Genomic DNA, 27,242 nt, shown 5'->3' on the forward strand with positions numbered 1-27,242 from the left:
TTATACTCTTGGTAGAAGTAAGCTACAATTTTGTTCTAAGCTTCCCAAACAATATGAAATAGAAAACACAATTGGCATCATGTACCACACTATCTATAAAATAAAAACAAACCGTTCTTTAGGGGAAATGCAAATTTTTGAGATGAGAAATTAGAGAGGCATTTCTCTCATGGGTTCTCACAGAGAGGTCCCAGAATGGTGTGTTAAACAAGTTTCTTGGGTCCAGTCCGGTGGCGTAGTGATTAAGTTCGCACATTCTGCTTCTTGGCGGCCCGGGGTTCACTGATTTGGATCCTGGGTGTGGACATGGCAACACTTGGCAAAAGCCCTGCTGTGGTAGGCACCCTACATATAAAGTAGAGGAGGATGGGCATGATGTTAGCTTAGGGCCAGTCTTCCTCAGCAAAACGAGGAGGATTGGCAGTAGTTAGCTCAGGGCTAATCTTCCTCAAAAAAAACAACAACAACAACAACAACAACAATTCAAGTTTCTCAACACAAGTATTTATATTTTATATACAATTATCCTGACTTGGGTCATAAATGGGCCAAACTTTTTACATCAAAGCTCAAAGTGATTATAATTTTAGGCTTAGAAGTAAATAATCAAATGTTCTACTTCAACCCTAAAACAAACAAAGAAAACATAGTAAGCAATTAACTAGTCAATAAAACAAATATTAAGCACCTAATTTGCGCCAACCACTGTGATAGTCACCAGAAATACAATTGGGAATGAGACTCAGTATTTGCCCACAGACTAGTGTTGATGAAGACGAGTTAACAGACAATTGCAATAGTGACCGATGAGTGTAAGGATGGGGAAAGTATGGGACGATATGGGAAGACAAAGAAAGGATAGTTCCAACTGAGACTTGAGGGATCAGAGATGGCTTCCAAGGAGAAGCGACATATACGTAGCATCCTGAAGAGAAAGAGGAAACTAAGTGAAGAAGGGACTAGGAAAATGGGAGTAGATGGAATCGTCACACTTAAAGGGAACAAAGAAGTAGACAACAACCCTCGGAAGAGTTAGCAGTTGTATCTCTAGTGCCTGGAATAGAGCAATCTAAACAAATTATAAACCAGTTTTTAAGTAAAAATAAATAATCTCTTAACAAATGTCAATAGAATAATGCTTGCTTAACAGAGTTAATGTCATTTACCTAAAACTTATGACAAGCGTTGTATTTAATGTTGAAACTCAGAAGTAGTCCCATTAGAATCAGAAACATGAGTGACTTCTATTATCCTTGTTATTCAACATTTTCTTGGAGATTCTAGCCCATATAATAAGAAAAAAGAAATAAGCAATGTATATTTTGAGATGGAAGAGACAAACTCAATAATTTGTCTTTTTTCAAACAATATATGTATCTACAGAGAACATCAAGAGACGTTCTATGTATAAATGGTTATAATAAGATCATCAAGGTTACTGATACAAAATAAATATGAAAAAAATCAAGAATATTCCTATACTTCAGCAATAAACAAAATTTAGTGGAAAATATAACCCTTTATATACTAGGAACAAAACTGTGAAGCCTTGAGAAATAGACTAAAGATGTGCAAGATCTTCTTAGACAAAATTAAAACATATTATTGAAATATATAGCATAATATATGAATATTTGAGCTATATAATGCTATAGCTAACCAATTTTACTCAAATTAATCTATAAATACAAAGCAATTTTAATCAAAATCTGATACATTAGAACCCAGGGAAGACCCAAAGTCCATTGCTTGAACTGTATACTCTCTTCTCTATAAAATGGAGATTTTGGTTTCAAAATCTTTAAATAATTTTCACATTTAAATAAATAAAGGGGAGAAACAAAATTAGCCTATTAATAGATGAAGTAAACTTATCAAGACTGACAGTTTAAAAACTGTCCAAATTTATTTAAAAGTAAAGATTACTATAAGAAATATAGTAAACATCTAAATAAATATATTCAAAACTGTAGACTAGTATAAGAAAATATGAGGACATCCTTCACAATAGCCAAAATTTCTGTATGTTTACCCCTTCCCAGGAGTAGAGCTCTATCTGGGCCAAGACCAGATTCTTAGTATTTGTTATATGCCCAAGATGGAAAACTGCCTCCACAAATAGTCCGGGTCATCATTTCACCCCTGAAGTTTGTCTTCTCTTCAGAATTTGACTCTCTTTAGTCCTTATTGCTTCTACAGCTCTATGGTGTATTTAAATATTTTATTTATTTTTTTATTGAGGTAACATCGGTTTATAGAATTTTATAAATTTCAGGTGTAAGTTATATTTTGATTTCTTTGTCAACTACATCATGTTCACCACCCAAAGTCTAATTAACGCTCATCACTGTACACGTGTCCTTTTACCCGTTTTGCTCTCTCCCATCCTCTCTTCCCCTCTGGTAACCACCAACCTATTCTCTATATCTAAGTGTTTGTTTGTTATTGCTGTTGTCTTTTGTCTTCCATGTATGAATGAAATCAGACAGTATTTGGCTTTCTCCTTCTGACTTATTTTGCTTAGCACATTACTCACAATTTCCATCCATGTTGTTGCAAATGGCATGCTTTCATCTTTTTTTAATGGCTGAGTAGTATTCCGTTGTATAGATTACACATCTTCTTTATCCATTCTCCTGTCAATAGGCACTTAGGCTGTTTCCAAGTTTTGGCTATTGTGAATAATGCTGCAATGAATGTAGGGGTGCATATATCTTTTTGAATTAGTGTGTCTGTGTTTTTTGGATAAATGCTCAGAAGCGGAATAGCTGGATCATATGGTAGTTCTACTGATTTTTTGAGGAATTTCCGTACTGTTGTCCATAGTGCTGTACCAGTTCAAATATTTTATTTTTCTAATGTACCCGGCTCTGCATCTTCTTTTCAGTGGGAGGGTTGGTGTGCTGTGAACACCTGCATCCTATTCTTCCCCAAATATAATGTTATTTCTGTTTATTTTTGAGTTTTATATAAATGATATCATGCTTTATTTGGTCTTCTGAAATTTGTCGTACTTAGTATGAGATTTCTTATAAGCATGCAGATGTTGTAGCTGTAGATAATGAACAGTCATTCATGTAGAATATTCCATTGTTAATACAATATAATTTATTTTTCCACTCTTCCATTGATAACTATTCGGTTGTTTCTAGATTTTTGTTTGCTTGTTTTTGTTTACTATAAAAAGTGCATATATCGTATATTATCTGTTGCATATTTCTAGTTATTTTGCTGTTATGAAAAGTATACACTCTCTGTTCCATATTTCTTTTAGTCTTTAAACAGTATACACCAAGGAATATATTGTTGGCTTATAGGATACAAGTCTCATAAGAATGTACTTCCATGCCCACAGTGGAGTAAATAGACAATTGCAGCAACCACAGCAAGACAAGGGCAAGGCAGCGAAAGCCCCATATCCCTCAGGGATGAAAGTGTCAGTATCCCTCACCTAGCAAGCAACCTAGATCAGCTGAAACATTGGATGAGGGTAAAGAAACTTAACATATATACCATAAGAGTTCCAGATGGTAAGAATAGCAGAGAAAAGCAGAAAAGTGGAGCTAACGCAGAGCATCATGGTCTCACTGACATAAGGAGGCTGAGAACAGAGTTCATGGCTACAGAAACAGCTGAAATTTGAAGGATAGTTTGCCGGAAAGGAGAAGGCAATGGAGAGAGGGACTCCTGAGTATGTGTTCTTTCCGTAAGGTGAGGGTGAAATTCTACATTGCCCAGCAGAGAATAACTGCTGTAAGGTTGAGAGTGGAACCAAGAGACTGCACATTTCTGGGAAATGCCAGTGCTCTGACCCAATCATAATGGAAGAACCTTGTTAATACCTTGGGCATTTAGCTGATACACCAGCACAGATAAACCTTAGAGGTAACAACCATTCCCAAAAGTTACTGCAATGGTCCTTAACAAAACCTAAAACTAAGCTTCAACAAAATCAAGTAGAGACACCAGTAAATTAACATCCTGTTGTAACAAAACTCAACGTTCTTTAAAAGAAGACATTAATCCAGATTTATTACAACTGATCATCCACACTAACCAGCATTATTGCATATTTTCTAGACATTATAAAAGGCAAGAAAATAAATATATATATATTTAACCCAAAAGAAGACATGAAAAGAGAAAGAATAGGACAAAAATAGATCAGACAGATAGATAATAGGTAGGAAGATGGTAGAATTAATCCCAAATATGTCAATAACTATATTAAATGTAGATGAGTCAAATGCTCTGATTAAAAAGCAGAGATTATCAGACTGTATAAAAAAGGAAGAACCAACAAAATGCAAACTATGAGATTTACTTTAAAATATAGAAACAATGGGGGCCGGCCTGGTTGCATAGTGGTTGAGTTGGTGCAGTCTGCGTCGGCAGCCCAGGGTTTGCAGGTTCGGATCCTGGGCACGGACCTAGCACCACTTGTCAAGCCATGCTGTGGCAGTGTTCCACATAAAATAGAGGAAGATTGGCACAGATGTTACCTCAGCAACAATCTTCCTCATGAAAAAAGAGAAAGATTGTCAACAGATGTTAGCTCAGGGCCAATCTTCCTCATACACACATAAAAAGAGTAAAATATAAGAAACAACTAGGTTTAAGTAAAGGGATGACAAAGTCATATCATGAGAATGTTAACCAGATGAAAACCATAAAATGTACAAAAGCATACAAAAGGCTAAGTTTATATAAAAAAAGGTAAGTTTCCTGATAAGAAGTATTAGCAGAGATAAAGGAGAAAATTTTATACTGATTAAAGGGTAAACTCAACAGGAAAACATATAATCCTAAATGTGCATGTGCCTAATAACAGAACTCCAAAAAATATGACACAAAATGGACAGAACTAAAGAGAGAAGTAGACCAAATTCAAAATTAGAGTTGGGTATTTTGACTCTTCTCTCAAAAGTGGTTTGAACAAATAGACAAGAAATCGATAAGGCTATACAAGATCTGACCTCAGAATATTATACCTAGTAAAGGAATAATACACTCCTTTTCAAGTATACATGGAGCAGCCACAGATATACTCTATCCTGAGCCATAAAATGTGTTAATAAATTTCAAAAGATTGATGAGATAAAATAGAAAAAAAGTACCAATATCACACACAAAAGACGAGATATCAGTACATATTCTCCAGACGTCATAAGAATAAGAGAACGTCATCTAAAACTTGATGTCAGTAACAAACCAGATAAAAATTTACAAATTTCTTGAAAAATTCTATTTCTTTAAAAATTCTACTCTGATATCAGAAGAAATAGAAAACCTGAAAACTACTTATCAAAGTAACTAGATTTGTAATACAATAGCTTCTTGTAAATAAAAGTCTAGATCCATATACACTGATGAATCCTATCAAATGAAAAAAGTCTGTTTTTACACAAAGTCTTTTGAAAATGATGGAGGACAGAACACTCCCCCAATTAGTTTTATGATGCCATTATAACTGTAATAACAAAGACATAGACATTACGAGAAGAAAATGTACAGTCTGAAATCTTTTATGACTTAAAGATATACCTACCCAATTGCTCTGCAGTTCAACTCCCAAGAATTTAGTCAAGAGAAATGAAACTATATCCCCAAAAGAATTGTATTTGAGGCTACTAACTGATTTATTCACAATAACCAGAAACTAGAAATAAGAATATGTTTAACAGATGATGGACAAACAAATTTTGGTGATCCATACAATGGAATGCCAGCCCTGGTGGTCCAGTCGTTAAGATTTGGCACTCTTACCAGTGCAGCCCGGGTTCTTTCCTGGTCGGAGAACCACACCTCTCATCCGTCGTTGTCATATTGTCGCGGCTGCATATTGCCGGGATGCTGAAAGCTATGCCATCAGTATTTCAAACACTAGCAGAGTCACCCATGGTGGACAGGTTTCAGTAGAGCTTCCAGACTAACACAGCCTAAGAAGAAGGACCTGGCCACCCACTTCTGAAAAGATCGGCCATGAAAACCTATGAACAGCAGCAGAGCATTGTCTGATGCAGTGTGTGAAGGTGAGAGGATGGTGCAAAAAGACCGGACAGGGTTTTGCTCTGCTGTCCACTGGGCGCTGAGTCAGGATCGACTCGATGGCACGAACAGCAGCAAAGTCAGAAGAAAACAAAATATTAACTCTAAAACACAGAGAGAAAAAAATACTCTAAACAAATATGTCAATTTAAATTCTGTCTGTATAAAATATTATTAATATCTAATTGCTGAGATTTTCATCAAAAGTGAAAATGCAAATTTTAGACATAAATAGTATGTATATCAGGGGAAAGGTGATAAGAGTTAAAGTCTTAGAATCTTTCTTGTTTTCTAAAAAGGCTTTAGTTTGGTTTTTGTCTTTATTAAATTAAATATACATGAAAAGATTTCAGTCGTAGTCGCTAAGAAAAAGGAAATAGGGAGCTTAAATTTCAAATCAGTAGAGGGAGACTATGTAAAATAAAACAGGCAAACAAACAAGATGAAAAAGTTATAAAAGACAGAGAATTGTAATTGTAACTCGTACTCATGTAGTGATTCCTACAATGGAGGCACAGTTTAATCACTTTACACATATTAACTAACTGAATCCTCACCCCAACTTTATAGCTTTACTACTATCCTCATTTCACAGAGCAGGAAAATGTGACACACAATTTCAGAAAGTTACTAAGTAGCAGATTCAAAACTAGGCAGTTTGATTACAAAATCCATTCTTGGAACAAATATCTTATTCTTTCCAAAAACTTGGAGCAAAGATAAATTAAAAAGAGATGTAAAGGAAGGAATTCCAAAATAATGATAATTTTAATAAATGTAAAGAACCAAAGTTGTGGTAAATAGATAGACTTTTCAAGGGAATTTCAAAGGTTTCAGCTCTATCCCATTATGAGTAATGTATGTACAATATGAAGAAGCTGAAAATAACAAGACGGGAAAAGATAAAGAAAATAGAAACCAAAATAAAGATTAGATAGCTATTTTATACAACAATATACTTAAGACAAAACATATTGAGGATAGAAAGGATCATTATATAACAAGCAAATGATTCTATTTACCTGGAAGTTATAGCTTTGCAAATTTGTATGCATTTTATAAAATAGGCCCAAAAATATAATGCAAAAATGAATAGAACTACTATTGAGGTTCAACCCAAGCTAATCATGAATAAATGTTGATGAATTCTTTCAGACATGACCTTGAGCACCAGTTAGGGAGAATTTATGTTGTCCAATATTTTAATATTTGTTTAATATTAATATTATGTATGTTTTTAAATATGGTGATAGACATTCTTGCCAATAAGCCCTTTCCTTATTATTATTATTTCTGCCCTAAATTAAATTTATAAGGAGGGATTACTGATTTAGAAGTCATACACAATTCTCAAGGTTTTGACAAATGTTAGGTATATTACCAAATTTATTTCCAGGAAAAGTTAATTTACATTCAAATATTGATATATGTGAATTCCTTAGATATTTTCATTTCTAAAAGGCTTCACCAATTTCACAGACAAAATACAATGAATGTATGTTATTTTAATTTGATTTCTCGATTATTTAAATAAGACTTTTTTCTTTCATACTAGTCACTTATATATCTTGTTGGGAGTATTTTTTTATGTTTTGCCCAATTTTCTTTTAAGGAGTCATGTTCTTCTTGACTTGTAAGAGCTTTCATATATTAAATACGTTGAACTTTATATTTTGTAAATATTATTTCAAAATTTCAGGTAACTTGTGTTCTTATAGACGTGTTTCTATTTGTTAAGAAATTTAGAAGATTGATGTATTCAAATCTATCAGTTTTTTCCTTTTTTTATCATGCTGAAAAAGTATTTTTCCATTGCAAGATTATGTAATGATTTTCAAATATTTCTACATTTGCAAATGAAATATACATCAAAATAACTCATATTTTAGTAAAAAATCACAATGAAATTATTAATAATTATAACTAAGTAAAATGAAATTATAAGTCAATGAATTTACAGAACAAAATATGTTGAATGCAATGATAATAGAAAATTGAGGGAAGTTGAGAGTCATGAACATTCATTCTAGGAGATAAACAAAACAAAAGAAAGTATAAAAAGGGCAATAAATAAACCAAAGATTAGAAACTAATAGAATAGAACATAAATATACCACAGATGTTCAAAAATTCGATAGTTGTTTTTCTCAAAAGAATAATAAGTCAGGCAAAACATCTATAAAAGAACAATATTAAGTGGACATAATTAGAGATAGAGGAGAGTTAAAAAACAACTAGAGAATACCATAAACAACTTGATGCTGTTAAATTGGAAAACTTGCACCAAATAAGAAAATTCTTAGAAAAATATAAATTATTACAGAATGCTCAAGAAATAGCAAGCATAAATGACTTATAATAACCACAGAAATAATATTAGTATTAAAAATAATCTCATGAAAAACTGACCCAGCTCAAATTATTTTTTCAGTAAGTTTTACAAAACTTTGAAGGAAAAAATCATTCCATTTTTATTCTGCCTCCTCCAGAAAATGATAAAAAGTGAAAATACTCTCCAACTCATTCTGTGAGACCAATGTAATCTTGAAATCAATCTCAACTGTGATTATATATCCAAAACTCCTTAAAACAGTCCAAAACTCCTAATCCAATATTGTATAAAAAAGACCAAGTTATATTTATATGAGGAATGTAATCACCATATTAATAGATTTAAAAGGATGTCTACATGATCATCTAAATAAATGTCAAAATAAACTAATTTCAACAGTGGTTCATGTTTAAATCTCTTAGAAAACTAGGGCACGACTATCTAATGAGACATAGCTTACAAAAATATCATTCTTAATGATGAAACCTTTAAAAAAAAAATCCCTAAGGAATGTTTAACATTATCCTATCTTTTCAGCCTTGCATTGGATGCTCTAGACCCTAAAAAGTGAAAAGAAAGTAGATGTAGAGGGATAAGAATGATAACGAAGTAAATTCTTTTATTCACATAAGAGACGATTGTCTGTGAAGAAAATGGAAATTTAATTATTATCAATAATAAGGATGTTTGGAAATGAAACTGGCTAAAAAACTCAGTCAAACAAAGTTTGTGCAAGAAAGGAGTGGAGAAAAATGAGAAAATTTTATTAAAGATATTAAAAAACAATCTAAATATATAAAAAGGTATATGTTCATGAATTGCAGAGCTCAGTATTATAAATATTTAATTAATCTTCTAATTGATCTATAGATTCAATGATATTTTGATCCATATTCCAAAAGGACATTATGTGGGACTTCATAAGTTGATTCTCAAACTTACATAGAACACTCAGAGGCTAAAATCTGCCAAAAAACTTTTAATGAAGAATAAGCTATGTGTGTGTGTGTTCAGTTGCTTTACCAGTTATCAAGACCTATTATTAAGCAGTTTACAGTATTGTATTGGCCCAGGGATAGAAAAATTGATCAATGGAACAACATAGAGAGTTTAGAAATAGATCCATCCAGTCGTGAAAACCAGTGTCCATTTTCACACCAACTGTGCAGTAAAATAGGTGATTTAGTTCAAGCTTACAGAATGAAGCTCATTCTGTGAGATTCAATGTCAATAACTGAGCATTCTATAAACCGTCTGAGGTGGTGTTTGCAGAAGCACTGAGAGTACATAAGGAAAATCCAAAACCTGATTAAGTGTCAGTCCTGGTAAGAATGAATTACTGCCCCTCTGAGATAAAGTGAGTCTGATATAATAGATTTTACCCCAAGCGGCTGGCTGACCTCCTTCCCTGATGGTACCATAACAAGAGCTCAGGTTTGGTCTCTGCTACTGAAAGGGTTGGATATTCAGGAATAGCAAAAGGTAGTTAAGCCTTAGTGAAAAAGAGTCACGGGGCTCATGCATAGCCTCCATCTCTGCCATCATAACTTCTCCATTTATGAACCAATTGTGCAAGGACAAGAGATGGCCAAGGACAGAGCCTGTCTGACCTTTACCCCCAGACTCAACCTATCTATCTAGTTGTTGAGTGCCTCCTTTTCTAATAGGTTTTGATTGTTCCACTTCATCGGTCCATCACATGTCTATTTTCCTCTTTTGTGTTTCCAATTTTTCAGCGTGGTTGCTTCCAGGCTCTTACCAATCAACCAAGTCATTGCTGCAGCTCAGGAATTCATGAGTCTTCTCACTTTAGGTTACTTCTCTCTCCATACCAAAGTCCTGACCAAGTCTACCACTGGAGCTCTACAAATAGATTTCTTTTCACCAGGGTTCTTTAAGGTCATCTCTGATTAGGGCTATAGTGCATCATAGGTCCATTTTCTGCACCGACATATTGAGTTAACTCATTTTTAAAGCAAGGCTAAGTTTTTCTTTTCTATTCCTCTATTTTCATTCTTTATTAGCTGGTTATAGGGAACACTCCAGGAGGCCACAGTTGTGTGCTGGGGAGGAAGCCATCAATGCAAAGATGTTGGTGATATAAGTATCTGAGTCCTCTGTTCTTGTAATTTTGGGGGCGCTTTGGACTTGCTCAGGACAAATTCTGAATGTTCAGTTTTCATCGTATGATGGATTTTGACTGCACTTGTCCAGCCTTGTAACTTTGTGAATCTGACCATACCCAGCTTATTGTGCGCAGTAATGTTTTTGTAACCAATTCGTATCCCATGACTTGGCACTCACTGTCTACTAGGGACAGATGGCATGCCAACAACTGCTTCTCAAATGTAAGGTAGTGTCTTGTTCCAGAACCCTAGTATTCTCTTTAGTCACTCACCTATTGCAGATAGACAGCGGCTTTACATAGTACCTTATTTATCATAGATACCTCTAGCACCATCAAATCTATCAAGTCATATCATCTGAACCTGTGACAAAGTTCTCTCTTGCTCTGTGCAATTAAAACTGGCAGCCTTATGAATCATTCAATATACAGATCTGAGCATTAGACACAAATATGGTATATGCTGTCTCCGAAATCCAAAGAAAACCACCAAGCCTCACGTGGTGTCTCTCTCTTAGTGATAAAGGGTATAAAGTTCAATTACTAGCTCTTTTTCTTACACGGGCCTCAGAGCATGTCCCAGATTAATGAAATCTTATAAACATTATGAAAGTGGCAAGTGTCTGAATCTTGCAGGGTACATGTGAACCCTCTGGCATATTATGTACATTTACAGGGCATCCAGATCCTGATAATCTGCTCATCAGGGCATTTTAATATGATATGATAAATATGATGGCCCAGAAAGATACTCTATAGAATGACAAAATTTCTGTAGAGTATCTTGTGAGAAGGAGTAGGAGAGCTGACATAGACTTGGGGCAAGAGTGAATATATACTCCTATTCTCCCCATGTAAAAGCAAGTAGTTTTGATGCTCTTTACCTATGGGTATTGAAAATAATTCACCATGTCAATTGACATTCACCATATCAATAGCCACATATCCAAAGTGCCAAAATCTGTGATGATCCATCTGTCACAGCAGCAGAGATTGGAGCTACAACTTGGTTGGGTTTACACTAGTGCACCATCACCAGTCATATTGCAAATCATTTTTCCTTCACACATGCCATAGAGTTGAATAGAAAAAGGATACAATGGGGGCCATTTGACCAGTAAGTGATCCAATTCCAGAATATCAATCGTGAGTGTAAACTTTCTAATTGGCTTAGTTTCTGTTCCCATGAAAGCAGACCATGAAACAATTACATGCATGTATGTAGATGATTTGAGAAGTGTTCCCAAGAAGCAGAAATAGCAAGTGGAAAAATAAGATAGTGAAAGGATTCAATTGATAAATGGTACATTGATTAGCTGTTTATGACCATGGGCAACTGGGGTTCAATCAATCTAGAAACTTTCTGAGGGATCGCGTACAACACACATTAGAATTATCCCATGGGTTTTTCCTGAGATTGTTTATACCCCTACATTTTAGGGTTTTGGTTCTGGAGTTGAGGAGACTTCTGTGTCTTTGGAGGAAGGCTTGAGGGTGCAAAGCAAAGCCACCACAGCAAGATCTTTATATGGGAGGCTGGCAACATGCTGCACCATAATAATGCAGGAAAAGCTACGTGGAGATAATGTTGATTTAGTGGCAGTGGTAAGTTACAAGCATTTGCAACACTCGGAAATGCACATAAATGTTTTATCAGTGTGAGAGTTCTGCAGGGTCTTAGTCCACCATATTGCACAGATGCAACAAGAGTTATAGTTGCCATAAAATAGATTGACAAATATTCTGGATCTTCTCTGTGTATAAGCAGAGAAGAAGGTTACATTTTCCTGCCCTTTCTGAAATGAGGCAAAGCTATCTGACTTGCTTTGGCCAACAAAATGTGAATGAAAGTTGTGTGTATTACTTCTGGATAATAACTTTGAACCAATGTGAGAGCAGGCATGTTTGCTTCCCATTGCCATAGTGACAGTGAAAGTACTGATGTGCAGTCGGTTCCTGAGCAAACTTCCTGCCCCAGCTAACCTGTGTTGGCCATGTCCGTGTGAGCATGAAATAAAACTTTGGTTATGTCAAGCTACTGAGATTTTGATCATAATACACCAACAGATTGGCAAACTATGGCCTAAAGGCCAAATATGACCCTCTGCCTGTTTTTATTAATAAAGGTTTATCGGTACTCAGCCACACTCATTTATATATATATTATCTCTTGTTGCTTTAATGCTACAATGGCAGAATTGAGAACGGCTCGTATGGCTACCAAAGCCTAAAATATTGACTATCTGGCCCTTTACAGGAAAAGTTCATTGATCCGGGTATAACGCATTCTATCATGATACAAAATGCACAAAAATGTCTGAAATTCAATATAACCCCAAATAAATTAATAATGAGAACTATTTGTTTTCCTAAGCCACTGAATCTTGAGATGACTCATTATGCATCATTATTGTCACAACAGCTAGTGGATATACTGTGTGATTTTAATTTTATAAAGTTCAAACAGACAAAACTCATCTATGCTATTTGACGTCAAGATAGTGGTAACCCTTTGAGGGCAGCAACTAGAAGAGGCCACAAAGAGTGTTTCTCCTTTCTTTTTTTTTTCTCGAGAGGAAGATTAACCCTGAGCTAATATCTATTGCCAATCCTCCTCTTTTTGCTTGAGGAAGATTGTCCCTGAGCTAACAGCTGTGCCAATCTTCCTCTATTTTGTATGTGGGATACCACCACAGCATGGCCTGGTGAGAGGTATGTACATCCGCACCTGGGATCTGAACCCACAAATCCCAGGCTGCTGAAGTGGAGTGCATGAACTTGACCACTATGTCACCGGGCTGGCTCCACAAAGAGGGTGTCTTGATTGCTGTTGTGTTCCTATTCTTGATTTACGTGTGAGTTCCAGGAGAGTGTTCATTTTTCGAAAGTTCATGAAGTTAATTTTTGATTTTTAAGTTTTCTTTATCATGTTATACTTCAAAAAAGTTAAAAAGAGGAGTGAGTAATATTTACATGTATTTATATTGAATGATTTTCAAGATATATTAAGAGAAAAAGGAATCTGCAGCATAGTCAATACAAGTGGTTTGTCACCATTTAAGTACAAATCAAAAGGTGGATATGTATACATATATTCTGATATATAAATACAAAATCTGGAATAATAAATGCAGTTTCCTCTAGAGAGGATAATTGGGAGATGAGGGTGAAAATAAAACTAACTTTTTACTATGGAAACTCTACTTTTTTTTAATTTTTATTTTTTTACTGTTTTAATTTTTTACCCGTGCGTATAGTAACTTTTTAAAAACTCAAAATATCAAAACTAGAATTAAAATGCGTATGTGTTATGCTATTATCTATTCCTTCTATTACATGCTTAGTAGTTTCTAACTTTTATTATTACCATTACCTAAATAACAATGTGATTTTAACATCCTTGTAAATCTTTGTCTGCTTCTTGAAAGATTTCTTCAACATCAATTTCCAAAAAGGATATGACTAGGTCCAGCAATGAGTGAGAATTAGATATCCCTGAAACTTGAATGATTTAATTACTAATGCTCACAGTTAAATTTCCCTATATCTTTTTCCAGTATATAGGTGAAAATAATACTTAGTGTTGTAAACAAACTTTTAAATTTTGGATAAAACGTTAGAAAGTTTTAGGAACAGAATTTATAAAATAATCAGAGTTCTTTGGGTGATTTATAATCGTTTTTATTTGTATCACTATTTAATGTTGTTTTAAAATTCCTTTTCATTGGTCTCTCATCTTGCTATTTAAAGTTGAGCATTATTTCGGATGTGTAAGCCTGAAGGGTGATTTTAGCGATGAGAGCATGCGTAGGGGTATTATCTAACCACTTTTTAGTCTAAGAACCACTACATATAATCATTCATATACACACAAAGAGTTGTACAAGTTTTTGGTGTAATGTTGTGTTATCTATTCTGAATTATATGTCTAAGGGTCTTATTTTTCTCTTAGGTAATTTGGCTTCTGTGGTACGCAACGTGAATTCATTATTTCTTTTGCCTAAATATGATCTTCATTTATTTATTTGTATAGAGGATAAAGCAGACCTGATTGTATCTTTTGTAATTCCCATTAGCGTAATTCCCAATCCCATTTTCTCTTCTGTCAGCTTCTCTCCTCTTTTCACGATTTCTCTTGGCAGAGAATGATACTTGTGTCAGTCTAGTGATCAATAACTGAGATTATAAGTCTTAATTCTCTCCCAGTGTTTCGCCAATGGAGTGGTTTATTTCTGCCAAGCATGTGTTCATGCCCTAAGGGGTGTCATGCAATCTCGATATAGTCAAAATATCTAGCATAAAATTCGCTGCAGATTTTTTTCCTTGAAAAACAAAAATTCTCCAGATTTTAATGCATTAGCTGTGGTCATCTTTGCTTAATTTTTTTTTTTTTAAAAAAGGATTGGAAAAGAAATCAGGATAAAGAAAGCCCAGGGCTTTCTTCTCTTATTTCCTCTTGGGATCACGTTGTTAAGAATTTGATATCATTCACTTTAGGAGTAAAAGAAAACTGAATATTTTTTTCCTCTACAGCTAATTGTGAACCTTCAATACAAATGGTGATGTTATCAATTCTCAAACACACTCTATTTAACAAAAAAGCTTACTGAATGATATGGTTAGAACACAAGAGTATTCCTTCTCACTTAAGAAACTAATACAGGATATCGAATCAAGAATTCTAGGTGTCAGTGCCAATGGCCCCATTGGGGAATTCTTTTGCGCAAGTTACCCCATCTCCCACAGAGTGTGTATTAGAAGGAATGGCAGAAGTTCTTCCAATGTTCTTGTTCACCATTAAATATTTTCCTGGTTCTAATATGGACACTAAAGTCATGCTTTTACATTATACTCAGGAATATTTGGTGGCAAGGAAAATTAGACTTCTCTGTAATGGCTTGAAGACTCTAAGAAGTAAACATTGCCATATAAAACTTAATTCCTTAGAAAAGATCTCAGTGTTAGCTGTGCTTAAGTCCCCCGTGTACATAAATCAGTAGAAGAAACCAGTTAGAGATACGAAGGAGAGAAGAGACAACTAAAAGAAAATATGGACTCCTGATGAATTAAAATTGGATATGATACTTCTTGGTAGAAAACTCAGAGTTTAAAGTTTTCTAGTAAAAGTCAAGGATTTCAGAATTTTTAAATCTTTTGTTAGCTGAGTGATATTAAAAAGTAAAGCCAGTTTTCTCCTGTGTAAAATGATGGAATTGGGCAAAATGATTGTTAGGATCCTGTTCTGATGTGATATTTTGTATGCGTTTTACTGCGTACCAGTTGTTGGGATATTTAAGTGCTTTGGTCATCTTCTTTGAGATTTTCTTGTTGGCATAAACAAATTAGTCTGTTTCGCCCTAAAAGAGATGACTTAGAGAAGCATATTAGAAATTGCACCTCATGTAACTCTCAATAATTCTTTGGAAATCTCACTCTAATAATATTCTTTGACTCAAGCGATGGCATCACATAATAAGTCATTATTTTAGCATGACACTTTATCTTCTGTTATCCAAAAAGGCAGATCAGCTCTGAAGCTCTAAAGAAATGCTGATGGAACCTAAAGATGCTCAGGCCTGTAATTCTCATACATTATACATTTCTAATAGATCTTCATCCAACTCCAACCCTTTAGAAACATGGCCTATTATCAGACATTTTTAGACATATCCAAGATGGCATCTACATAAGGAAATAGTCTATTGTATTAATTAGGGTAATTTTAGCTGCTTAAACAAATAACCCCCAAACTTTCAGTAACTCAGCCCTGCTGAGGTTTATTTCTTGCTCAAGTAACAGTGGGATGTGGACATTCCTGGACAATATAAACTTTCCTTCACTCTGTGATATAGGGAGCTATGATTCTTTCCACTTATAGTTCCACCATCCTTCAGGATCATAGAGATCTCTGCTTCCAGTCAATAGACAGCAGGACAGAGGATGGAGAAAGCTCACTGCTTCTTAACTCCCTTGGGCTGGAGGCAGCACACACATTCCTTTTGGTCATAATGCAAGGGCAGCTGGAAGATGCAGTCTCTGGCTGGGAAGTTCCTTTCCAGAGTGACTTTCCAGAGTGACAGAGGGGCGGCATGGACATCAACAGCTATCTCTGCTCCATCGGATGTATCAATTAATATTAGAGGCTTGATTTAGGTCTGTCCTTGAATGCTCAGGTCACTGTGATTCTTTATTAAGTGACTACCCACACACGAGTTTTTACCAACTTCATTAAACCATAAATTGAATTTTTGGCTGAGTCCTGTCCCAAGATTGACACCAGCACTCCTCCATTTATGATTTGAATGACTCTCATTACATTCATTACTAAAATAGGAAGGCATGCCAGAAGCAAAGTGGTTATTAGACAAAGCAGTCCTGGATGAATTTATATGAAGACAGTCTTTCCCAGCAGATTATTTTCCTTTTTGCTTATTAACTCAAAGTTCCTGTTTAATAATGGAAAGAAGAACACTCTCCTTGTCATTAGGAGAACTGGCACTAAATGCTTCCCTCTTTTGACCTCAGTTCCTCACTGCAAAATGAAGAGTTTAGACGGAAACCATTTCCAAGACCTTTTAATGCTCTAAAATCTCTGGAGTTTGATGATACCTGTATCTTGCTTGCATACTTCAGGCCTTAGAAATTCTGCTCTTTCATCTTGTGGTCATTCACACTGATGGTTTTATTCACACTGGCTCTGCTCAGCTCTGACTCTCTTTGCCAGTGTGATCTGTCAACTGCTTCCTCGTCCCCAGCAGCTCTGTTGTAGAATTTCTGATCATGAAATATCCTTTCCTGCCACTCTTTCAATATCTAGAATCTGGCCTTATATGCTCAAATTCATAATCAGTTTCTTGAAGCTTTATGTCCCAGATTATGATAACTAAGCTACTTAACCCTTTAAAATATATTCCCCAGCTAGATATCACTCTTTTCTCTTCGATTCTGATTTAAAGCCCATGAACGTGATCCATTTGATGGGACCATCTGTTTTTTCCTTCTGCCAAAGACATTCTGCACATTTTGGCAGCTTCCCTAAGTGTACTCAATAACTCGTGCCAAGTACAGTTGGAAAGCTTCATGAGTCCAAACTCTGAAAACAACTGAACCAAGCAGGGTTCATCTTAAACTGATTGTTGATTTGTGGTGAGTCTAGTAGCCCTGGCCTGTACATCTTAAGGTCTGGAAGAGCAGAATGATAAGTTGGTGTCATAACTACCCCCTACTGACAATGTAGAAGTTTTTTAAATTTATAAAATAATGACATTGATGAGATTTTATTCCCAGAGTTCTGCACCTCCATTTTGGGATTTACAACCTCTATCCATGTAAGTACTACTGTGATCCCTTTTGTACACGTAACCCTGTGCACACCGAGACACAGCTTATTGGTTCAGACGAGGGTGTCTGACTCCTGCTGACTAAAGCTCAGCCCATCCAGGAGGCAGGTGGATTTAGAACCCAGATGGTGTCTGTAAGAAAAACAGCTTGAGTATTATAGGTCACCATGCATCTTGTTATGTGGACTACAAAAAGAAAGGTAGCATGTCTTCAATCAGAGAGAGAAAGAGAGATGGAAAGAAGAAAAGGGAGGGAAGGAGGTAGGGAGGGAGAGAAGAAAGAAGGGGAGGGAGGAGAGAAGGAAAAACAGAGGTGAGCAGAAACATTGAGATAAAGAAAGAGTTCTGATAGCATTTGTGCTGCTGTTTTTTCCTGAGCCCAACCATATTTTTCTTCTTAAACTCCACGAGATATTAAACTATTTTAAAAATCAACTCCCTCCTCTTTTTTACATAAGCAAGTCATGTCACTTGCAAACTAAATATTAATGTATATATAGAGAAAAAATAAAATTTACTATCCTTCCAGTCAATCTGAGGCTTAACTCATATATTAATTATTGCCAAAGAATCCAGATTAAAAAATAGAATTTTAATCATCTGGAGGTTTGTTCTTTATTTAGGATCAATTATTCAAATGATGGCATTTGTCATAGTTTACTTGTTATCTAAACAGGACATATTTTTCATATATCCAGATTCTGAAGGTTAATCACTAAAAATATTTACATCTTTACTGGACTTTAAACATTTCATTGGATAAAAGATGGGGATGCAATTAATTTTTTCTGTTTTAATATTAAACTTTCTTAAAGAATCTTACAAAACTTACATGTTACTCTTACTCAAAAGATTCTTATTATAGTTCTCATTTGTGTAACAGAAAACCCACCACAAAATTCAGCATGACGTGTAAAGAATGTTTTGAGAAATAAGATTAAAATAAAGCTTAGTGATTTCTAATGCCTTTATTCAATTTGTTCAGACTGTAGAAAAGAATAAGTTAACCAAAGAGGCAAGCATTATTCCTGATTCTTATCATCAAAAGTTCACATCATATCAGTGACGAAGTTTTCTAAAGCTTTGTTACATATATAGTATATCTTAAAAGAAAGTTACCAGGGTCTTGGTGTCAGCATCCAGGCAAAGCGAATTTCAAACTAGATGCAAATGGAGCTTATGGATTATTTTCTGATTAACTCTTTTGACAGTGATTTTATAAACATTGATATATTTATGTTCAGGTTATAGGGAACCTGTTACTATTACATTTTTTCTTCTCATTTTAGTTCCATTAAATTTGTCTTGACTTAAATTATAGAGCCCTCTTAGGGAATGTGGCCTTTTCTAGGTGAGTTACTCCAGGATCCCATCCAATGAGGTGGCAGTGTGATGCAATGAAAGGTCTCCATCTTTTGAGATGGAGCTCTATGTTGGAATTCTGGCTTGAGAAATTACGAATTGTTTGTCTTTGGGCATATCATTTAACCCTTCCAAATCTTATTTTGCTCATCTCTAATATGATGATAATAAAATTTGACTTGAAAGGTGATTGCAGAATTAAAGACAAGGGCATGGAACACAAGATACAGGGTAGGCAGTAAATAAACAGTTGCAATTATTGTTCACTGGCATCCTCAATCAGAGTAATAATTCTCTTTGGCCCTACTAAAGTTTTTATAAATGAATTGGATCATTCCATTCTTGATATCCAAGCTTATTACTCCTTCAGTGCAAATGGAAGACGTTTTTTCTCCTTTCCCAAATATTTCCATTGAATCAGTGATTTGCATATGAACACAGATCTTGTTATACTTATCATACACTCTGAAAGCAGAGGATGCAAAGAGATGTAGCTCTTCTTAAAGCAGTGACACTAGAGAAGCCTTTAATCAAAAAGGCTCCCATCTTCTGGTTTTCTGGAGAGATTTCTGAAAATCACCCAAATACTTGGTTTTCTTTTAAAAACGTAATCTGTCAGCAGGGTTAAATTCTTCAATTTATTGTCTCTTTTACTGTCTATCACTACATATACATTAATAAGGAAATGTCTTAGTCTAATCCGGCTGCTATAACAAAATACCATAGAAGATGGCTTAAAAACAACAGAAATTTATTTCTCACAGTTCTGGAGGCTGGGAAGTCCAAGATCAAGGCTCTGGAAGATTCTGAGTCTGATAAGAACTTGCTTCCTGATTCATAGACAGCTGTCTTTTCACTGTGATTCACATGGTGGAAGGAGTGAGGGAGCTCTGTGGAATCCCTTTTATAAGGGCACTCTCCCACTCATGAGGGCTCTGCTCTGATGACCTCATCACCTTCCAAAGGACCCACCTAATACCATCACACTGGGGAGTTAGGATTTCAACATACGAATTTTGAGGGGACACCAACATTGTCTACAGTAGGGAGGAAACAAGATAGAAGTAGTTAGCTTTTGGCCCCTCTCAAAGAATGAAAGATATAAAAACATCATATTTTCATTTGGTTAAACAATCAGAAAGGAGAAAAATACATATGTAATTTTAAAGAAGCTTTTTCTATTCTCTCCTTCTTCTTACCCCCAAAAAAATGTTAAAAAGAAAAATATGTTCCAAATTAATGAATGAAATAGCCTCTGAATGATGGATTTGAAAATGTATTGCATTCATTTCATAAAAAAAGGTCTCATAGTAGAAAATAAATTTGTTGAATACCAAGGTTTTCAATTATTATCAAATAAAACATTTGAGTCATGTCTTTCACTATTAAAGTCAAGGAAGGCATCAGTGTTGTGATTCATAGCGAGAATAGCAGATTCACGACGGCTGGCTTTATTCAAATTTATCATTGAGCATTCAAAAACTATTTCCAAAGCAAATTTTCTATTTCTTATTATAGAAATCAGTGCAAACAAACCATCATGACTTTTAAAGGCTCAACTATTCCTATAAATATCCACTCCATGCCTGTTTTAATTTTACTATTCCTTGAAGAGTTAACCCTTATTTTGGTTACTAACAGCATGCTGGTCTAGAACATCAAGAGGCACATAGTGAGCGCTCAAAACTATTTCTTGAATAAAATTTATTTTTATATTAGAAATTCATATTTTGACTTTTAGTATCTGAAAACATATGTTTTATCTGTACATAAGGTGTCTCTTGGCTCAGTTATGATTATCTACTTGTCTGTTTCACTAAGTTCTAACCAATAATGCACAAAAGTTAGATGCAACAAAGAGAGGGAGAGTATGGATGAGTTTGCATATTATTCCTCAAGTAATATACACCAATGATAAAACACCATGAAACTTTACTTTTTCTATTAATTTAATGTATCAAATTTTATATCAGGCAAATTATTTACTGGACTTTTAAAAAGTTAATCTCAATCAAGTTGCATGATTGTAGGATATAAATACCACTCATTTCATCCTCATGTGCCCTACCAAGTTACTTTCCAACTTTCATTGCACTTTCTCTTTCTTTGTTTCTGTTTGGTCCCTTTGACTCATATAACCTTAGATCATGTTTCATTTAGTTTTAAAAAACCCCTCTCTCCTCTAATGACTTAAAGATCTTGTGGATATCAACATACTCCACCAAACTTATCAATAGTTGACTTATTTGCCACTGGTGATTCAACCGTGTGTTATTATAACAACAATATTGGTTGTACATGGAGGCATGAAAAAGGTAAAATATTTAAAAAGCATTTTTTTGTTATTATGAGAGCTCTTCAAATGCATATTCACATGGCCATTTCACCCTTTGCCCCATTGCATGGAGGTTTGGGGAATTAAAAAAAAATAGCAAAAAGCAGCAGAGATAAATTTATGTGGTTTCCAGGAGAGAGGCACTTCACAGACGCACTGGCCTTGGAAGTTATTCATTCTTACCAAAAGCACAAGGCCAAAGTAAATTGTTCCTTCTAGTATATGACAGTAAAGTTACAATTGAAATGTGAGGATGTGATGGTCAAGGTAGGAAAGGTAGATGGCACTTGGTTCTTAACTTTTACAGATCTCATATCAATCACTCACTGTATCAAAGAATCTCAGACTCATGATGATAGAAACCAAAGTTTTTAGTTTTTTTTTAAGATAAGTACATTTTTGTGATTTGTGTAATTTATATAACTTATGTGATTTTTGTTAATGACTCAATAACAGCTGTGTAAATTCTGTCATACCTAGTTTACCTATGTCTACTATTATTACCAATTTGTGTTTTATAATTCGAGAATCATTGTCAAGAGATACATTATGGGGGCCGGCCCTGTGGCCGAGTGGTTGTTTGTGCACTCTGCTTTGGTGGCTGGGGGTTTGCGGGTTTGGATCCTGGGCAGGGACCTATATACCACTCATCAGCCTGTTGTGGCAGCGTCCTACATAGAACTAGAATCACCTACAACTATGATATACAACTATTTACTGGGGCTTTGGGAAGGAAAAAAAAGGAGGAAGATGGCAACAAATGTTAGCTCAGGGCCAACAGTCTCTACCAAAAAGCATGTTTAAAAAGGAAAAAGAGATATATTATGAGTCCTAAGGACTGAATATCCTAGATTACACTTTGATTAGGCCAAGTGATCAAATAACAAGCAAAGCTTTGACAAAGAGATTTTAATGGGATCAGAACAAGCATTAATTCAAACTGGGGAAACGGAGGCCATCACAGATTGAGGCAGTGCACCAAAAGTAAGTGTGAAAGATTAAAAGACTGATTTGGGCTTTCCTAACTAGAGACAACTGTCTTCAAATTTGTAGTCCAAATATAAAGAGAAAGATAGATAAAGTAGGAACATTAATAGTTATAACACAGCAGTAACTGTAACAGCAGGAATCTGATACTTCTAAGGGCACAGAGAATCTGGGTGCATTCTCTACTCACGGTCTTTCTGGAAATATTATGGGAAGAAGACAGCTGACAAGATGGGGACAGGTGGAACTGAGGAGACCAGAACAAGGACAAAGACTGTCTCCTCCACTCAGTGACAGACTTTATGGAGCTTCAGAATGTATAACAGGCAGTTCAATGTCAGTTGCATCTATGAATGTCTTTTGAGTTCAAATTTAGCTTTAGTAAGACTATACACACCTCTCTACTGTTGATTTTTTTATCTATGTTTTTGCCAAGTAATGCTTTAAAAATCTGCAGTTATGAATCAGAATATAACAATTGAACTCAGATGGATTCAGCTGGTTACATAGTAATGATATCGCTTTACTTGCATGTTCAGGCTGCAGTCATGGGCAGCTATTATGGCTGGAATAGGCAGTTTGAGGTGCAGGCCTTAATACATCTCCTGTCTTATGTTTCTAGAGATGTATGCACACAGAGCAGCTTTGTTAGTCTGTTTTTTTTGCACAAATGTGAGTTATTTCATGAGAGAACCACAGTACACAGACACACACACACACTCACACAAGCTTGTCAACATCACTACTCATGAAGATGAAAACATTTCTTCTCCCTCTTTGTTTATGCTGCTCTTCAAAAGAGAAAAAAAATCATGCAGGATAAAGTAGCATTGTTTGTCAATCTCTTTCGAGATTTGGATTCAGTCCAGAAAACACAGGAGGAAGTTCAAGTCAGCCACAGTTAATCTGCAGAAAATCCACCCCAATGACTTCCCCCACCCTCATCACTGCTGATCTTTTCATGTATTCTTTATAAAGAATCCATTGAACTTTAATTAATATGAAAAATTCAGGTTTTCATCTGATTTGAATGTGACTGACATCATGCTGCTGCTAAAAGCGGAACAAAGGACAAGCATGGTGAAAATAAAACTTAAAACCTGGTGCCTGTCACCATTTTATTTTCTCACCGACAAATCGTCTCCAGCATTTCCATGATGCATGACAGAAAGACATCAATAGTATTTTCCAGGAATCTTGATGTCCATACCTATAAACAAGGACACACTTGAAAAACATCTATAGACAGGAAAGGACATAATTCATATCTGTCAAATGAATCAGCTGTCTCTAGTTCCGAAAGTCCAAGTTAAAAATGACTGAAGTTCCACAGTTGTAGGTATATGATTCTAAAAGGGTCAATAGAGTAAATGGGAGGAAAAAGTCTTTAGAAGTGAAACCACACACCCCTACATCCATCTGTTGTTTGCACACATGCAGCTTTCTCCTCGTGTCAGGGAATTGTTCAAAGTAGGCACAAATGTGTCATTGGAAGGGAGCTGAGTAGCACAGGGCACCTTCCTCTCAGCTCCTGGCCACTAGCTTCTGCTGGCCGTGGACAAGGCCACTCTCCTGTTCATGTCTTCTGCTTATACAGGTGCCTGGTACATGTGTCCTGATGTTGCACAGCTGCTTTACAGGGACTGACTGTGGTCCTACATCCCGCTTCCTCCACAGAACATGGTCTACCGTCACAGCAATATACAAAGGCCTAAAAAGTGACTACAAGAGTAAAATCAACACATTTCTTTCATCAATAAAATGTCTTGGGCATTGTGTTTCAAAAATTCACAGTCGACTGTTAAACAAGTGTTGAACCTCTCTCCCTTTCTCAGCCAACATGGCGTGCATGGTTGGCCCCCAGGTCTTCTCACAAGACTTCCAGGATCAAGCAATTCCTGACCAAGAAACAAAAGCAGAAACATTCCATTTCCCCATGGACTTGAATGAAAACTGGTGACAAAATCAAGTACAACTCCAAAGGAGACGTTGGAAAAGAACCAATATATATCTACAAGGAATCCCACATGTAGTAGCTCATGTATTTATGCTGTATCAAAATCACTAACATGTTATCATATCAAACTGAAAAAGTCACCATAATCTGGACAGTTGGACACAGTTTATTGGGAAAATAATGATCTTTTTCTTTGTTTTTATGCCTCTTTGCTAACAGCTTGTTTCAGTAATAAATATGTGAGATCTTTTGTTTGAAAAAAAAGATTCAAAATTAGGACTTTGTTCCAATTTTGTCTATCAGCCTTGGTCAAATAGTTCTATGTACATCCACTTCTATTTCCCAGTACTGCAGATTTGGAATAAGATAGGTCATCTCTTACAATATAGATGTGATTATATATCATTTGAATTCTTAAAGACTCTAAGGTAAAAAAAAAATCTGATATTGTGAATCTTATAAAACCATCTGAAATTCTGGTCAGTTTATTTAAAATCTGAAGCATCTTAACTTACTTTCAGTTCAATAACAGTTTTTTTCCTTATTTCCCTGTAACCTCTGATAAGTAGACAGATGCTTTTCCATACGTGTGCACACATATACAAACATGTATATACACATATAAAACTTTAAAAAGTCATAGTATAAATAAGCAGCATTGAAATAGTTTGATTTTAATATAATCCTGTTTAAAGGAATATGGTTCCAGAATGGGGTTAAAGGACAGCTGATGTCCATCTTTGTTGATGATTAGTTCGGGTCTTGGATTAAAAAGGTACAGAGTGATTCTGCCCACTTCCTAGATTTTTTGCATACTTGTTTTGGTAAATTCTGTGGACATTTAAATGTGGTTGGTTTAACCCTGTATTTCTATAAAAGCATTCAAGACCTTCAAGAACATGGGATAGTTTGGAAGGCTGGGGTTGGTAGACAATTCTTTGTGAGCCTCTGACATTTCTGCATATCTTATAGATAGAGGCACTATCTGCTTTGGTTCTGGATTATCTACTCAAAGATGTTTGCATGGTGAATAGCTTTAGAAAATAAGGATGGTGTCTCTCTCCAGAGCAAAGGGCAGGTATATTTACTGTATAGTATAATAAAGTTAATTTCTCTTACTGGGGCAAACCTCAAGCAGGCTTATTGCCCAATATAAAAGATTTGTGTTCTTAAACTCAGGGTTTTTTCTCTATAATGCAATGCACTATGTGTACAGCAATTACCTGGCTCTTTTTATGTTGCCCTGTGGGAATTAGGGCAACTGGCACAAGTGGGGAACTGGCACAAGAAATGCTGATGCTCTGACTCTGCTATTACTGTGAGTAACAAATTTTCCTTTTTTTCTGATCCAGGAATCTTGTGTCTTATGCCAGCATCCTTGAAACTGCATCAGGCTAACTTACTCACTTGCAAGCAGAGTAAAATCTCAGACTTTTCACTGTTTTTTACAGCTGAGTATTCGGCCTGGCAGGAATGCTGATTTTGTACTTATTATGGTCCCACTCCTATGAAGGTCAGATAACAGAAATATTTTCTTTGGACTGATGCATCAGTAAGCCTATGCTATAGAACACGAATTGGCAACCTGCTGCCCATCCGTAGGCTAAATATGGCTTACCACCTGTTTCTGTAAACAAAGTTTCATTTGAACACAGCCATGCACATCACTTACATCTATGGCAGCTTTCATGCTACAACAGCAGAGTTGAGTAGTTGCAACAGAAACCATATGGCCTGCCATGACTAAAATATTTACTATCCGACTCTTTGACATTTGTTATAGACCAAAGAAGGCAACCAAAAATTGAGGTCATCATCAATTGATTTAGGAATATTTGGCATAGAGAGATGGAAATAAGATAGATTTTGCATGACAGGATTAAATAGAGCTTAACAGTTAACAGATAAACTCACTGACTGTATATACTACACTTTTGCAATGTATTCAACAAATACGTAAGCCACAATCACAGATCCAGATCCTTCAGGACTCAGTTCATCCTCTCTCTAAGAAGCTGACCCTGATTCTATATTTGGAAATTTATTTTTTCTCCTCAGAGCTCCCATAGCAGTTTGTCTAAACATCTTCTATAACCAATTTTCTACCTTATGTAATATTTACATACACATGATTTCTCCTACTAGACTATACACTTCTTAGGGTGGAACCCATATCTGTAAATAGATTAACAAACTGTTATTTCCTTGATCCAATTTACTAGATAATGATCCACCTTTAGGGACCTAGAGATTGATTTGAGTAAATCCTTTTTTAAAAGTAGGAACCATTAAAGTGGGATTTTTTCTCCTATAATTCTAAATAGCAAATTATGCCCTTAAATTAAAAAATTAAACATGTTCTAATGCTCTATCTTTGCAGAAGATTTCCATTTCTAATTATACTTCTTAAAGTTTAATTGCATTTCCTTAGTTGGTGTCAACTTAATAAAGGAGGAGGGTGACAGAGAATAGAACCATTCCTGCTGGCAGGGGAACGCATGAATACATATTGGTTTTTCTTGAGAAGGTGACGTTGGACAAGATACAGAAGGAGACATTGCTCTGAGATAGACATAACCAACTCTTGGAAATAGAGAAAGAGGTTGAGCCAATCAGTTCATTTCAAATTATGTGTTACATAGTCATGGTAGCAGAATTGAGGTAGGTATGAGTAGAGTGCCAAAGCACTGTGGGATCAATACACAGAAGAAGATTTTCGGAGAAGGAAGATTCATCAGTGTTTTGGGGGTTATTGA

At 35.4% G+C, this 27,242-nt stretch overlaps 1 pseudogene; it reads left to right on the forward strand.

Moving 5' to 3' along the window:
- The window catches only part of LOC139042497 (putative ribosomal protein eL39-like 5), a 124,025-nt pseudogene extending 99,428 nt beyond the window's left edge, over positions 1-24,597 (forward strand).
- The last annotated feature ends 2,645 nt before the right edge of the window (positions 24,598-27,242 follow it).

Source organism: Equus asinus, chromosome 29, assembly GCF_041296235.1.
Source record: "Equus asinus isolate D_3611 breed Donkey chromosome 29, EquAss-T2T_v2, whole genome shotgun sequence".
Taxonomy (NCBI): domain Eukaryota; kingdom Metazoa; phylum Chordata; class Mammalia; order Perissodactyla; family Equidae; genus Equus; species Equus asinus.